Source organism: Cupressus sempervirens, chromosome 7, assembly GCF_028749045.1.
Source record: "Cupressus sempervirens isolate cs-2001-9-10 chromosome 7, ASM2874904v1, whole genome shotgun sequence".
Lineage (NCBI taxonomy): Eukaryota > Viridiplantae > Streptophyta > Pinopsida > Cupressales > Cupressaceae > Cupressus > Cupressus sempervirens.
The window spans coordinates 156,218,544-156,231,431 of NC_143124.1; positions in this window are offsets into that span (position 1 = coordinate 156,218,544).

The window sequence follows — 12,888 nt, forward strand, 5'->3', positions numbered from 1 at the left end:
GGTTATAATGTTTAATCATGAAACATGATCTACCATGTGAAATGCATACCTTGTTAAAATCTTACAAAGATTGTTATTTCTTACCCTGTTAAAGGATTTCAAAACCCTATTAGAAGGGTGGATGATTAAAGGACTTTAACTCACAATTAAGTAAGCACCTTGTTATAGTATTTTAATATAGCCTTTTAAGACTAATCTATTAAGAGATTTAACTAATTCACATGTTAGAATGTCTCAACAATGATACTATGATTAGCACTCTACTGATTGATGTTAGATCACCTCTATACTGATGTGTACCTGATCCCTTCTGATCAGATGTCTCTCTGCTATCCACTATTTCCTTCCTCTACTCTCCTTTAACTGATTATGCAATGTAACTCAAATCATAATACCTTGGTCATCATGAATGTCCTATTTGTGCATGCAAAAAACTCCTTCACTCTCTAGAACATTTAGGGTTTGCGCTCCTTAAGAAGACTTGGGTAACTTAGGATTAGGTATGAATCAACGGGTGTGATTCACCCATATTGCCACTTAAACCTTCTCTTTTTCTAACTGGATGCATATAATACATAGGGATTCATATTTAATATTCATCCTTATCATCAAAAGATCATAAATCAATCCTTAAGTCTGCTCAAAAATTGTCTACATACTAATTTATGCCAATACAAACAACTATGTCAAAACTATGTTACTCAACATCTAAAGTCCCTGATGCTTGGCACCAACTATGACTTAGATTTTTTCACTTGACATCTAAAAGATGGCATGTACTTCTTGCTCATCACTTGATTCACTTAGCACATACTATCTACTTGGCAATTGAATGATTCAACACTCACTATTTACTCGACATGCACTAACTTACATGTTGTGCTTGGCATATGTTACTTGTTTAGCATGAACTAATTAAATGACTTAAGTGTATAGACACTCACTTGTCAAAACCAATCTGAGATTAACAATCTCCCCCTTTGACATGAGTGTCAAAAACACTTGGTCATGCATTAATGATCTTTTCCTTACAAGCATAACATAGATATTTATTAAATTCTCTACAAAATTTCAAAATTTTGCAACACATGACTTGTACCTCAAAGTTTCATAACTCCCCCTTGAGTTAAATGTTATTTTTTGTTCTATATTCTTTATCAAAAATCTTTCTCCTACTAATTGGATTTACATCAACTGATACTCATTCTCTGTGCCTATCTGAATTGATGTTTGCATTTTTTTGTTCTCTTACTCCCCTTTTTTTCTTTGTCTCTTACTACCCCTTGTGTATAAATATCTCTTTTATTTTCTTTCTTGGTCTCCCATTTCTCTTACTCCCCCTTTTTGACACTTATGTCAATGGGTTATACACTAATAGTGTATTTGTCTAGAAAAGGTTTATGAATCTTAAGTATAATCTTATGAGTTGCATACCAATTATCACAAGCTACCTCCAAAGACTTGATTTGGATGGCTATCTCAGTAGTAAGGTGTGCTAAGCCATCCAATGTATAAAGATTAGGGTCTTTCTTCATAAGTGTTTCTACAAAACTTAGTTCCTTATGTAATATCTCCATGTGAGGAGTCAATATTGACTAGATGTTGATTAGTTTTGCCCTTATGTTGGCTTCATCTACTTGTAATGATGCTAACTAAATTTGGGATTACAAGAGGCATCTGAAATGTTTCTCACTTTGAGCTAGAAACTTTGGAAAAGTAGCACCAAATGACTTCATATGGTTGTCCAAAATCATGATGTGATTCCTTACTTCTTGTGTGAAGAGTGTAGGATTACATAGTTTGGTGTACAAAGAGAAAATGTTCTCTAGTACCTTCTTAACACTTTCTATCTTGGTTGCTAGATCAACCTATGTTAGTGCAATAGCACTTGATATCTTCTCATTTACCTTGTTTTGAAACTTCCTTTTAAACCATTCTAGTATTTTTACATTAGTATCTAGGTCTATGTCACTAACCCTTTCCACTATATTGGTTAATTGTTAAATGATGGGCTTGTTTTCATCTCGAGTTGGTAGATTGAATGCATCTAGGAAAATCTCTTTGATGTCAATTAAAGCTTGCTACTATCTATGCTCCCTTCTGAGAAGTTCTTGATTTTTCTTCTTTGCTAGGGCCTCTTGTAATATACCCATCTACTCAATTGTGATTGGTGCATAATCAAATTTAGGCCATACAATCTCTTCTCTAAATAATTCTTTTACCTATGCTCATTTTGAAGCAGTTCTTGATTTTTATTCTTTGCAAGCACCTCTTGTAATATACCCATTTTCTCAATTATGATTGCTACATAATCAAATTGAGGCAATAAAAGCTCTTCATCTAGGCTAACATCACCATAAGTAGTTACCTCTTTTTCCTTAGATGAGCTAGGACTCAGCCTTGATAACTATAATGGTGTAGCATTTATGCTCGACCTTTGAAGAGGTTGACTGGAAGGACTACCTAATTCTAGTAATGTCACCAGTTCTTGAATAACTAGTAGCTCCTTTGGCTTGGGTGTCAAACTTGACACCTGTAGTTCCAATTGCACCTTGATCTTGTGTTGGAGGTGTTGGTGTTTGAAAATGTTACCGGTTTTCAATTATCCTAATGAGAACAAAACACATCTAGGGGCAACTAACTCCCACTTTCAACATGCCCATTCAAACACCAGGCCAACTATAAGGCTAGACCCTTCTTCTTCAGGCTCTGCAAAAACCTAGGTGGGTAGACCTATAGATTCTTTATATGGTACCGATTATCGAAGCATACACTGAATCTAATATGAAGAAGATAAAACCCTAATTTCTCCTGATAACTCATGAAATAACATCAATCTACAGTAGCTAAATACAGATCTAGGAATCTCATAAGCCAAGTGAGAGCATTCTATTATAGCTCTTCAACATGAAAAGGGAAAAGCATTTGATTATTGATGTTGAGTTTCAACAAATCCTCAAATATGCAGAAGTATAACAAGTAATCCTATAACTGACCAGTGCCTAATCCATTGGGCAATTCCATGAATCACAAAACATGCATCTATGACATCAGGACATATTTTGTATACCCAAACATCAGATCTATCTAATCACCTTGTGATTCAGACATCAGTGTTCATTCAGATCTCATTCTCACAAAATATCCTTCTCAACATAACCAGTAACCCTGTCAAACACATCAAGCATTTACTTGGCACTTTGTTCCAACAACAAAATATATCAGACATACAACCTAAAGGGGAAGCAAATGGATCTCAACTCCTTGTTCCAAGACCACATAAGACTACAGATTAATAATATAGGAGACAAGAACCAGAATGAAACTAGTGAAATTACTGTTCATATGTATTCATTTCCTTGAAACTATACATTCAGATGCACAAAATTAAAACATGAAACAACCTAACATCTCAGAACTATCTATATTCTTTGCACTACTGATTTTCATACAAGAAGAAATTGCTGAAGAATGGAGGTGGAATCACAATTCTAGATCCAAAGAAGTGGTCTCACAGAATGACTGCAAATTTCCTACCAACAATGGTTTCACAATAACAAAAAATTGGAACCCACTAGTTTCTCAGTTACAAAAAAAAAAATTGGAACCTTTACAATGGAAGAAAGAAAGAATAATATAGGATAGATGAATTCCCGGATCTCACATGCAACTGCCATCTGTCGACTTAGAAATCCATCTCCTGCAACTGAAAAGACTCTCTCTAACCTCTTTCTTCCATCTAATTTGATTTGATTTCATCATTATCTTGTAACTAATTCACAAATATCTTCTGCTAAATGATGAAATCCTTTTGCTTATCAAAATATCTGATTTGCCCATTGAAAAGCTAGTGAAATTTCAATTTTTAATGAATGAATCTGAACAAATTTTGACCCAAACTGAATTCTCACTACCTTTTAACCATACTCAAGTCATCACCTTGTTAGAAATCAGTTCTGAGCTTTGATACCTAAATTCGGTTGCACAATAGGAATCTAGAAGAAAACCTCTTGTAGCTCAAACAGACTACAACATGTGCAAAAACTAACTACAGAATCAGAATATTTAGATCTTCCCAGTTCTAGCAGTATATTGGAGTGCATATCTAGCCTTTCGGAAACACCTAGAATCTCAATTTGAAAAATGACTCCCTCTGCTAGAACACTTAGGTCTGCATCCTAATTTTCAAAAATTAAAAAAATTTCTAAAGTACAAACTTTAGAAATATAAATCCTTTTGAACTTAAAATATCTTGAACGTGACTTCACTTTTGAAAAATAATTTTAAAATCATTTTTCTTTTTCCATAAGCTTTCAATTCGGGTCAACCCTTCTTTGACCGGCTCTTCACCACGTGTCGATATTTGATTGGCTGAACCTTCTGCATCATCCGCCATGTCAGTGCCACTGGGACCCATGCTACATGTCAAAATTTTGCTTTCCCACATTTTTTAAATCCCTCGCATCTTCATAATGCGGGATTGCATCGTCTGTCAAATCATGACACATGTCATGATCTGAGTGCCTCCCACTTGAAATGCTTTCCAATGACATCTCATCATCCGCAGGACCCGTGGTGCCACTTGGTGAAAATCCACATTCTCGCATTTTTTAACCAGTGCACAACTTGTTTTTGTGAGAATGCGGGCACTATTGATCCCGCCATGTGTTGACATCTGAAGCTCCATTGCCACATCAGTAGGGTTATTTGTTTGTTTAAAATTTCTATCTTAAATGCATCCACTGGCCGATGGGGTCCACCTCAAATTCTAGCGCTTAAAAAGTGCTTGTCTTTCAAGAAAACATATTGCTTGCTTGAAGTTGTATTTAAAAACAAAAAAATTAACCTCCCACAGGGGATAATGGCCCTCAGCTTTTCCCTGTCTAACTACATTTTTTCCTTCATGGCACAGGTCTAGTCTCTTTGTGGATGATTGTGTTCTTCATGATAGTTGCCTCCTTTAGTCACTTTGGGCCTGGCATGGTCTCTTTATTAATTGGCGACTTCTTCTTGATAATGTGTGAACTTCCCTTCACTATTTTTAGCAGCGGCTTCTCTGTCCCTTCCAAGGCATTGGGTGTCTCTTTTTTGTTGACTGGTGCTTATGCAATATGGTGCCCTTTTGTAATGTTCTCCCCTGTTTGAAAACATTGCTTTTCTTTCCTCTTACATGCATAGGCTTCATACTCCATTTCCACTTGGGTTGCTCCTCTTACTTGGCGCAGAATGGTCTTCTCTTTGTTTGTTGCCTTTTCCATTTGCTAACTGCTTTAAAAATGTGGATGTTCTTTTTAAGGTGTGCTCCAAATGCTACAATTGCTATAGCAGCATTGAAAGACTTTTTCTACCTTTGCAGATGTCGTAGATTACAACTCCATAGCCACCCTCTGTTTAGCTACTCCTCTTCATCTAAAATTTCATGGGGACTTTCATTCTTTGCATTTTCCTACATTCGACATGGAGGGCTTGTTCAAGTTGTGGGTGTCTTTACTTTTCTTCAGATACCTTTGTTTTTAATGTGTGTCCTTCCAGCTCTGGCACAAGGATTCGTTTCACCATCTTATCATAAGAAAACATTAAAGAGTTGATCATCTCTTCATCTTGTAATGGGGACATCAACTGTCTTGGCCACTTCGGCAATATTTGAACCTTCAGCGACATTGGCAACTTCAGTGGTATTGGCAGTGGTGTTGTAACTTCCATGTTTTCTATCAGTGCTTTTAATCCACCATTTGTGTCATGTGCAGATTAAAAGCACTGACAGAAAACATTTTTTGTAAATGGAATTGACCTGGAAAAGTGTTCAGATGGATTCGTCAAAATATGCAAACTAACACACTTAAAGTGTTTTCAGAGGAAAACACAAGGGTACAATCCATTCAAATTGACCTATCACGGATCAGGAGATATTACATCATGAACAGGGGTTCCAATCAATCTGTAAATACTGACACCAGTCAAACTTTAGAAATTCCATTTGGAATCACATTTGAAAACTGATCAAACGGATTCGTCAAGAGCTAAAACTTGAAACATGATAAGTCTCTGATGTCTATAATGCAATGCAAAAGGAATTTTAGCATTTCAATCAACTGGTCAAAAGTTATTACAGGTCAAATAGGCCTTCCCAAAAATGTGAACAACTACACAAATGTACAAAATAGTAAATGACCAACTTTGAGGGGTTCAAAACCTAGTCAAACGGATTCAAAATGACTTGAAACTTGGAACATAGGTTCTCTGGTATGGACACTAAACACTTCCAAAGTGGCTAGTCATGACACATTCTTGGGTAAAAGATATTGAAATGCAAACTGGGCCTCTTGTTGCTATTTGACACTTGGGGCAGAATTGCAAATTTTGACACTAGCTCAAAATGGGACTTCGCAGAATGGTTTGAAATGTTAGTTTAAATTTATAGAACACATAGAAACACTAAATGAAAGGTGTTAGAAAGATTAAACACCTCTTAGGCATCAAACTAACAACCAAGTACATTCTCATTTAAAAGCATTTAAGGGCTTGATTTTTTCAATGGTTCTCAAAATTGACCATGCAATTTTTAGTCCCAACAGGAGGTACAAGTGTATCTACCTGATCTATTTGGCCTTGAGTGCAATCATTTTCTGGTGTTTCTATCTTGTCTTCTCCAAATGTCTCATCCTTTTCTTTTTCAATTTCTATTACATTCACTGAGACTAGAGTGTCTTTCATAAGTGTACTAACAATGAAACTTATTGTCCCCTTCCTTTGATATACCACTATAGGATGTGAAGATTGTACATGTGTGACTTGAGGAGTGATTATAGATGTTTCTTGTGTTTTCACTTCCTCCCCTACAATTATTTGTTCTGTCTTCTAAATTTCTTTTACACTTACTAGTATAGGGTTGTCACGTAGTTTGGCTTGGAGATTGGATTGGACAAGTATCCTTTTTAAATCATCATCTATAAGGGGATTGATGTTTTGAGCAATAGTCTCAGAAACATCCTTTACTTTGATAATTTTAGTATATACACTTGTCTCCTATGGAGGGCTGGCACTTAGCATTTGTGTATCTTGTACACTCTATTCTGTTTGTTGCTCTTTCATAGCTAGTGCCTGGTTATCAATATTCATATATGTGCCTCCCTCAACTATGCCTTGTTTAGTATCATCTTCTTCATCCTCTCCAAGATCAATAGTTCTTTGGTCAGCTTCTTTAGATGTTGACAGTCTGTATGTTATCTTCCACCATTTTTTGGACTTCTGTACAACATCCTCTATATTGTTTTGCAATATGTTGAATGCACTGTATTTTGGAACAAATATTACAACATACTTCTTAATGGCTTTAGACATTTTAGCCTTATTAAGTTTTGGCATAACTTGAGCAAGGGTTGTCTCCCTAATTTTTCTTTAAATGTTTAAACATTAATGCAATTTTTGCTCAACTCTATCATATAAACTTTTAGGTATGGAGTTGGCAAGTTCTAGAGGGTTCTTTTTCAATATAGCCATCATGGCATATACTGACTCTTCATCTTGGTTCTTCTCAATCTTCCCAAGAGTGTCAAAATCAATGTGAGATAATCTTGATAAATCAACATTTCTACTAATTTTCTCACATAAATTGTCTAAATCTAAAGAGGGATTGTGACTTACCACTTGAAATTGGTTTTTTTCATCTGATTCACTATTCTCTTCATTAGATTCATCTTGAGAAACATACTTCATCCTCAATCTATTCTGTGCTTCAACTTCCTTCTCTTTAGGCTTGGCTACTTTTTTAGCCTTTTGTGGAGTGACTCTAGTGTTGGCCCTTGTGGTAGGTGTTGTAGGTTTAGGCTAATTAGGTTTAGCACCCTTCTTATGTTTGTTCACTACTTGAGTCTTTTATTTTCCCTTTTTGTTCTCAATAGTTGTAGGTACTTCAATAGCTTCTTCTTCCTCGAAACCTTCTATAGTTTCTACTTCATCATCTTTCTTGTCTTCTCCATGAACTTTTGTCAATGCCAATGGTGCTTGAGCTTTTGTTTCCTCTTCTTCTTCATCATCTTCCTCTTCTTCTTCCTCAATTCATTCACCAAATCTTTCTTCCAATTTCTTTACCATTTTATTCTTCTTCCTAATTATTTGATTTGGCCAAGTCATAATTTCCAAATGTTGTGGCTTCTTTATCCACTTCTTGTATAAGTAATGTTTTTATTGTTGTAGAGGCCTCTTCAACATTTATTTCATATCATAATGGCCTTAGCCATCTCACCTTGGGAACTATTGCTTGTAAATATGTGAAATCATTATCAAGTAGGAAGCAAACATCATCAAAATGATTCTTCACTGGTGAGATTGTTATCCTTAGTCTTTCCTTCATTGATTTTTTGAAATCTTCAAAATAAATTGTCATGATAGATTCAAATTTATCACCTATTTTTTCAATAAATTCACCTATTTGAACTACAATAGGTCTGTTCACCTTCCATCAACCTCACCAAATGTAGGAAATGTATCAAATGATAAATGAAGGACACCCTAGGGCAAGGATGAGACCCACTAATCTTCACTACTGTTGTAATAAATTGTATCCAATGAAGGTTACAATTTTTTATCATGAAACATGATCTACCCTATGAAAGCTCTACTCTATTAAAAGCTTACAAATATTGTTGGGTCTTACCTTGTTAAAGGATTTTAAGACCCTATTAGAAGTGTGCTTGATTAAAGGAATTTAACTGACAATTAAGTAAGCACCTTGTTAGAGGATTTCAATATAGCCTATTAGGACTAATTTATTAAGTGATTTAATTGATTCACATATTAGGGTATGTGCAGGATCATGGTGTACCAAACTGTGGCCTTAAGTGGCAGTGAAAAACTAGCAAATCAGGGTTATGTCAACTTGACACATAATTTTAAAGTGGTTCTGGACTTTATATCAAAAAGTTGTAAGAAAATAATCTGTAGGAAATTGAATCTAGTTTCTAAACTACAAGGCCTTATCTAGAGAAAAAAACATTTTATTGGTCAAAAGTTTGGATTTTAATGCGATTCTACAAAAATTTCAGAGCGAAAATAAAAAGTAGGTGTATGTCTGACCACCTTAATCATAATAAAATGATAATATTTTTAAACATAATTTTAGATATAAAAAGAAGACTCATGCTTGGATGTGACACAAGTCTTTGGGAATTTTTATTCCAAATAAATAATTAATTATAAATTTCTACTATACTATTTTCAGAATTAAAAAACTCCCGTGTCTGACCATCTTAACTAGTTCAAAAAAAATCAAAATTAAGTTTTTCTTATTTTTTTCTTATACTAATCGAATCTTAGAATGTGACGCATCTTTTGGATTTCACAAATCTTATATGGTTTGAAAGTTATAGCTATTTTTCAACCAGTATGTCAATCAACACTTTGTAGCTAACTCCATTAGAAAATAAGTAATAATTACTTACTCAACTTGTAATTTGACAAATCTTACATTTATGAAAAGCTAAGAAAATTCTTAAGAAACCCTTTTCATTACATCAGATTTTGGTTTAAAAAAGTCGTCAGCTATATGCTTGAAGTAAAAAACACATAAAAACATGCCGAAAACACATTTTCGAGATGTTTTAAAGATGACCATATAAGGTTGGTATTGAAAGATATAGTAGGAATTATAAAGGTATTAATTGTTTTCATTTAGTATTAGGATGGGTGGGAAAAAAGTTGGAATAGATTTTGAAATTCTTTGAGGCATTTCAGAACTACATATGTTTTAGATCGCCACTTTTTGGCACACCATGATCCTGCACATACCCATTAGAATGTCTCAACAATGATTATGCTGTTAACACTCTATTGCTTGTTGTCAGATCAACTCTATACTGATGTATACTTGATCCTCTGTAATCAGATGTCTCTCTATTGTCCATTGTTTCCTTCCTTTGTTCTCCTTTAACTAATTTTGCAATGTAACTAAAATAATAATACCTTGGTAACATGAATGTCCTATTTGTGTGTGCAAAACTCTCCTTCACTCTCTAGAACATTTAGTTTTTGTCCTCCTTAAGAAGACCTGGGTGACTTAGGATTAGGTATGAATCAATAGCTATGATTTACCCATAATTCCACTTAAACCTTCCCTTTTTTCTAATTGATTGCATGTCATACATAGAGATTCATATTTAAGATTCATTCTTAACAACAAAAGATCATAAATCAATCCTTAACTTGGCTCAAAAATGATTTACATAGTATTTTTTTCTTTACACAAACAATTATGTCAAAACTATGTTACTCTGCATCTGAAGTCCTTGGTGCTCAGCACTAACTATGACTTCAGTGTTGTCACTCAACATTTGAATGACTCAACATGCATTGCTTTCCTAACACCTAAATCACTCAACACATACTATCTTCTCAGCACTTGGATGGCTCGATACTCACTGCTTACTCGACATATGTTACTTGTTTGGCATGAACTAAGCAAATGATTTAAATGTATGGAAACTCACTTGTCAAAACTATTCTAAGATTAATAATTGAAATCCTCTAACCAGGTTATATTTAACAGTGTGCATTGTAACCTTCAAAATAGTTGGCTCTTAACAGGGCTTGCTTCAGAAGAGTGCAAATTGGTAGCATGTTACTAGTGTATTTTCCCAAATTGGGTATCTATGTTAAATCCATATGTCAAATATGTTATTGAATCTATTATGTTTCATGATTACATTTCTACAAAGTTATTTTGACCTAGGATAATAAAATACAAATTTTTAATGTATCGGATGATCTAATGGATGCATGCATGACATGGATATATGGATATTGATCTATGAAGGGTTAAAAAGGTTTATTTGTATATTTGCACCTTGGATAAGTGATTCCCCCCCACCCTCTCAGTTATTCTAAATATCCCAACTTAGATATATCGACACCATAAAAGATTAATCACTCAACTAGGTAGTATAATGTCCCCTCTCCTAAATAGACCATTATCTCATTAAATTGGGAGAAAATTGTAACACTCCAAAACTTTAGTAAAAAAGAGGGATATAATCTGATTGCTATCATGAGATGTGTTGATATATTGGAAACTCTCTCACCATGTAGACTCATGCTAATACAATTAAGAGACATTAAGATATTTCCTTGAGAATAATAGGTGATTGCATCTACAAAACACGTGTGATTTGGAATTCCTTCAGACTTACCTCTCACAATAATGCACAAATTCATGTCGATAGTTTTCATGATTTAAAAGAAATGCATCATAACTTAAATTTCCTTTGCCTCAAAATGCATCTATGTTTTTTGAAGACTCCAAGGGTGTAAGATGTTCTTCTAATCTTTTAGCATAGATCTAGACTTATTTCAAAATATTGTACATCATGGTAGCTCTTAATCCACACTCTACATAGAAAAACCACCAGATTTGGATAGTTCCACAAAATTAAAAGGGATTTCTGCTACTTACTTCTCTCAAGTATTGAGGTTTTTATCCCAATCATATGAACGAAATAATGCTAAAATTATCTAAAACTTCTCTATCTCCAAATAGAAGTTATCCCCAACTTTTATACATGTTCATGAATTATTTAGTACTATAGGTTGGCTCTATATTGAAAATATAGTGCCCTAAAATTTCATTCTAAAATATTTGAATTTTCAACACCATTGAGTGAGGGGATGGATAGACTAGTTCATACAAACATTTAAAACTAATTTCTTGTGATCATGGATCTACAACTTTGAGGTTGTGTTGCTCAATTAGGTGTCTAAATTTATATTTAATTAGTTTTCACCACTTTTAGGATGATTTCCCATTATTTAAGACCATTGTAAATATGGACCTATAAAATAAAGCATAAGAATGAAGAGAAAGTACTTTTTAGAAAATCAAGAAACATTCAAATCTCATTTTAGTGCTAGCGGCATTCTCAAAGTGTTTGGTCGGATTGGAACAAGACCCTTCAAACATGAACCATTCATCTTGGGGATAAAAACCCTTGTAATAAAAGTATAACAATCATTATAAAATTGTATCCTAGAAATACCATATAAATTGAATCTAATTGGTTGACTTCATTTTGAACGTATAATAGAGAATGTACGAAAACAAAAAGGAATAATATATAAATACATAACTCCCTAACTTAGGAACTTTTCATTCAATACAAAATTAATATATGAAGGCCATTGAAAAAATTGTATTTGTAAACCCTAACTTACATAGGAGAAAAATAATTGTTTTGAATACGAAATAATTTTTTAAATGATAAGGGAAGAGCATAATCTACTTTAGTTCATTCTAGTTGGGCAACAACAATGGCCCTTTACAAAGTAAGTTTAGAGTTGAATGACTCTACTTTGTTTTCCTAAATCAGTGACTTAACTATAAGCGAGCGTGCCTGAGTTGCACTACTAATCCCTTCACGTTCTTATAATAATCCTAAATAACTCTTAGTGTGAAGGAAAAATTCTTTTTCTCTTCTTTCCATGTTGTTTCATTGAAAAATGCATCACTTCTAAAAGAGTACTTTGTGAAATTATCATTTTAGAAAGAATATATAGGTAATTTCAAAAATGAAAAGGAAGAATGTAAAATAATAACAAGAGAGATGTTAAGCAAATTGATCATTCTAGTAATAATATAATTACTAAATTTATCACAACTAAGATAGTTTAATTATGATTTTCTTTATAATTTGGTATCTTAAAAATTGCAATATATATTTAATTTTTAAGTATATTTAAATAGGAAATATATACTATAAAGTAAATGAATGAATTGTAATATTTTAAAAATTATTATTATAAATTTTCTTTTGAGTTTTTATATTAAAATTTGCTCTAATTTCTTATCAAATTGAATGAATATTAATTTAGATTTCTATTTTGGATATCAAAAGTTCTTTC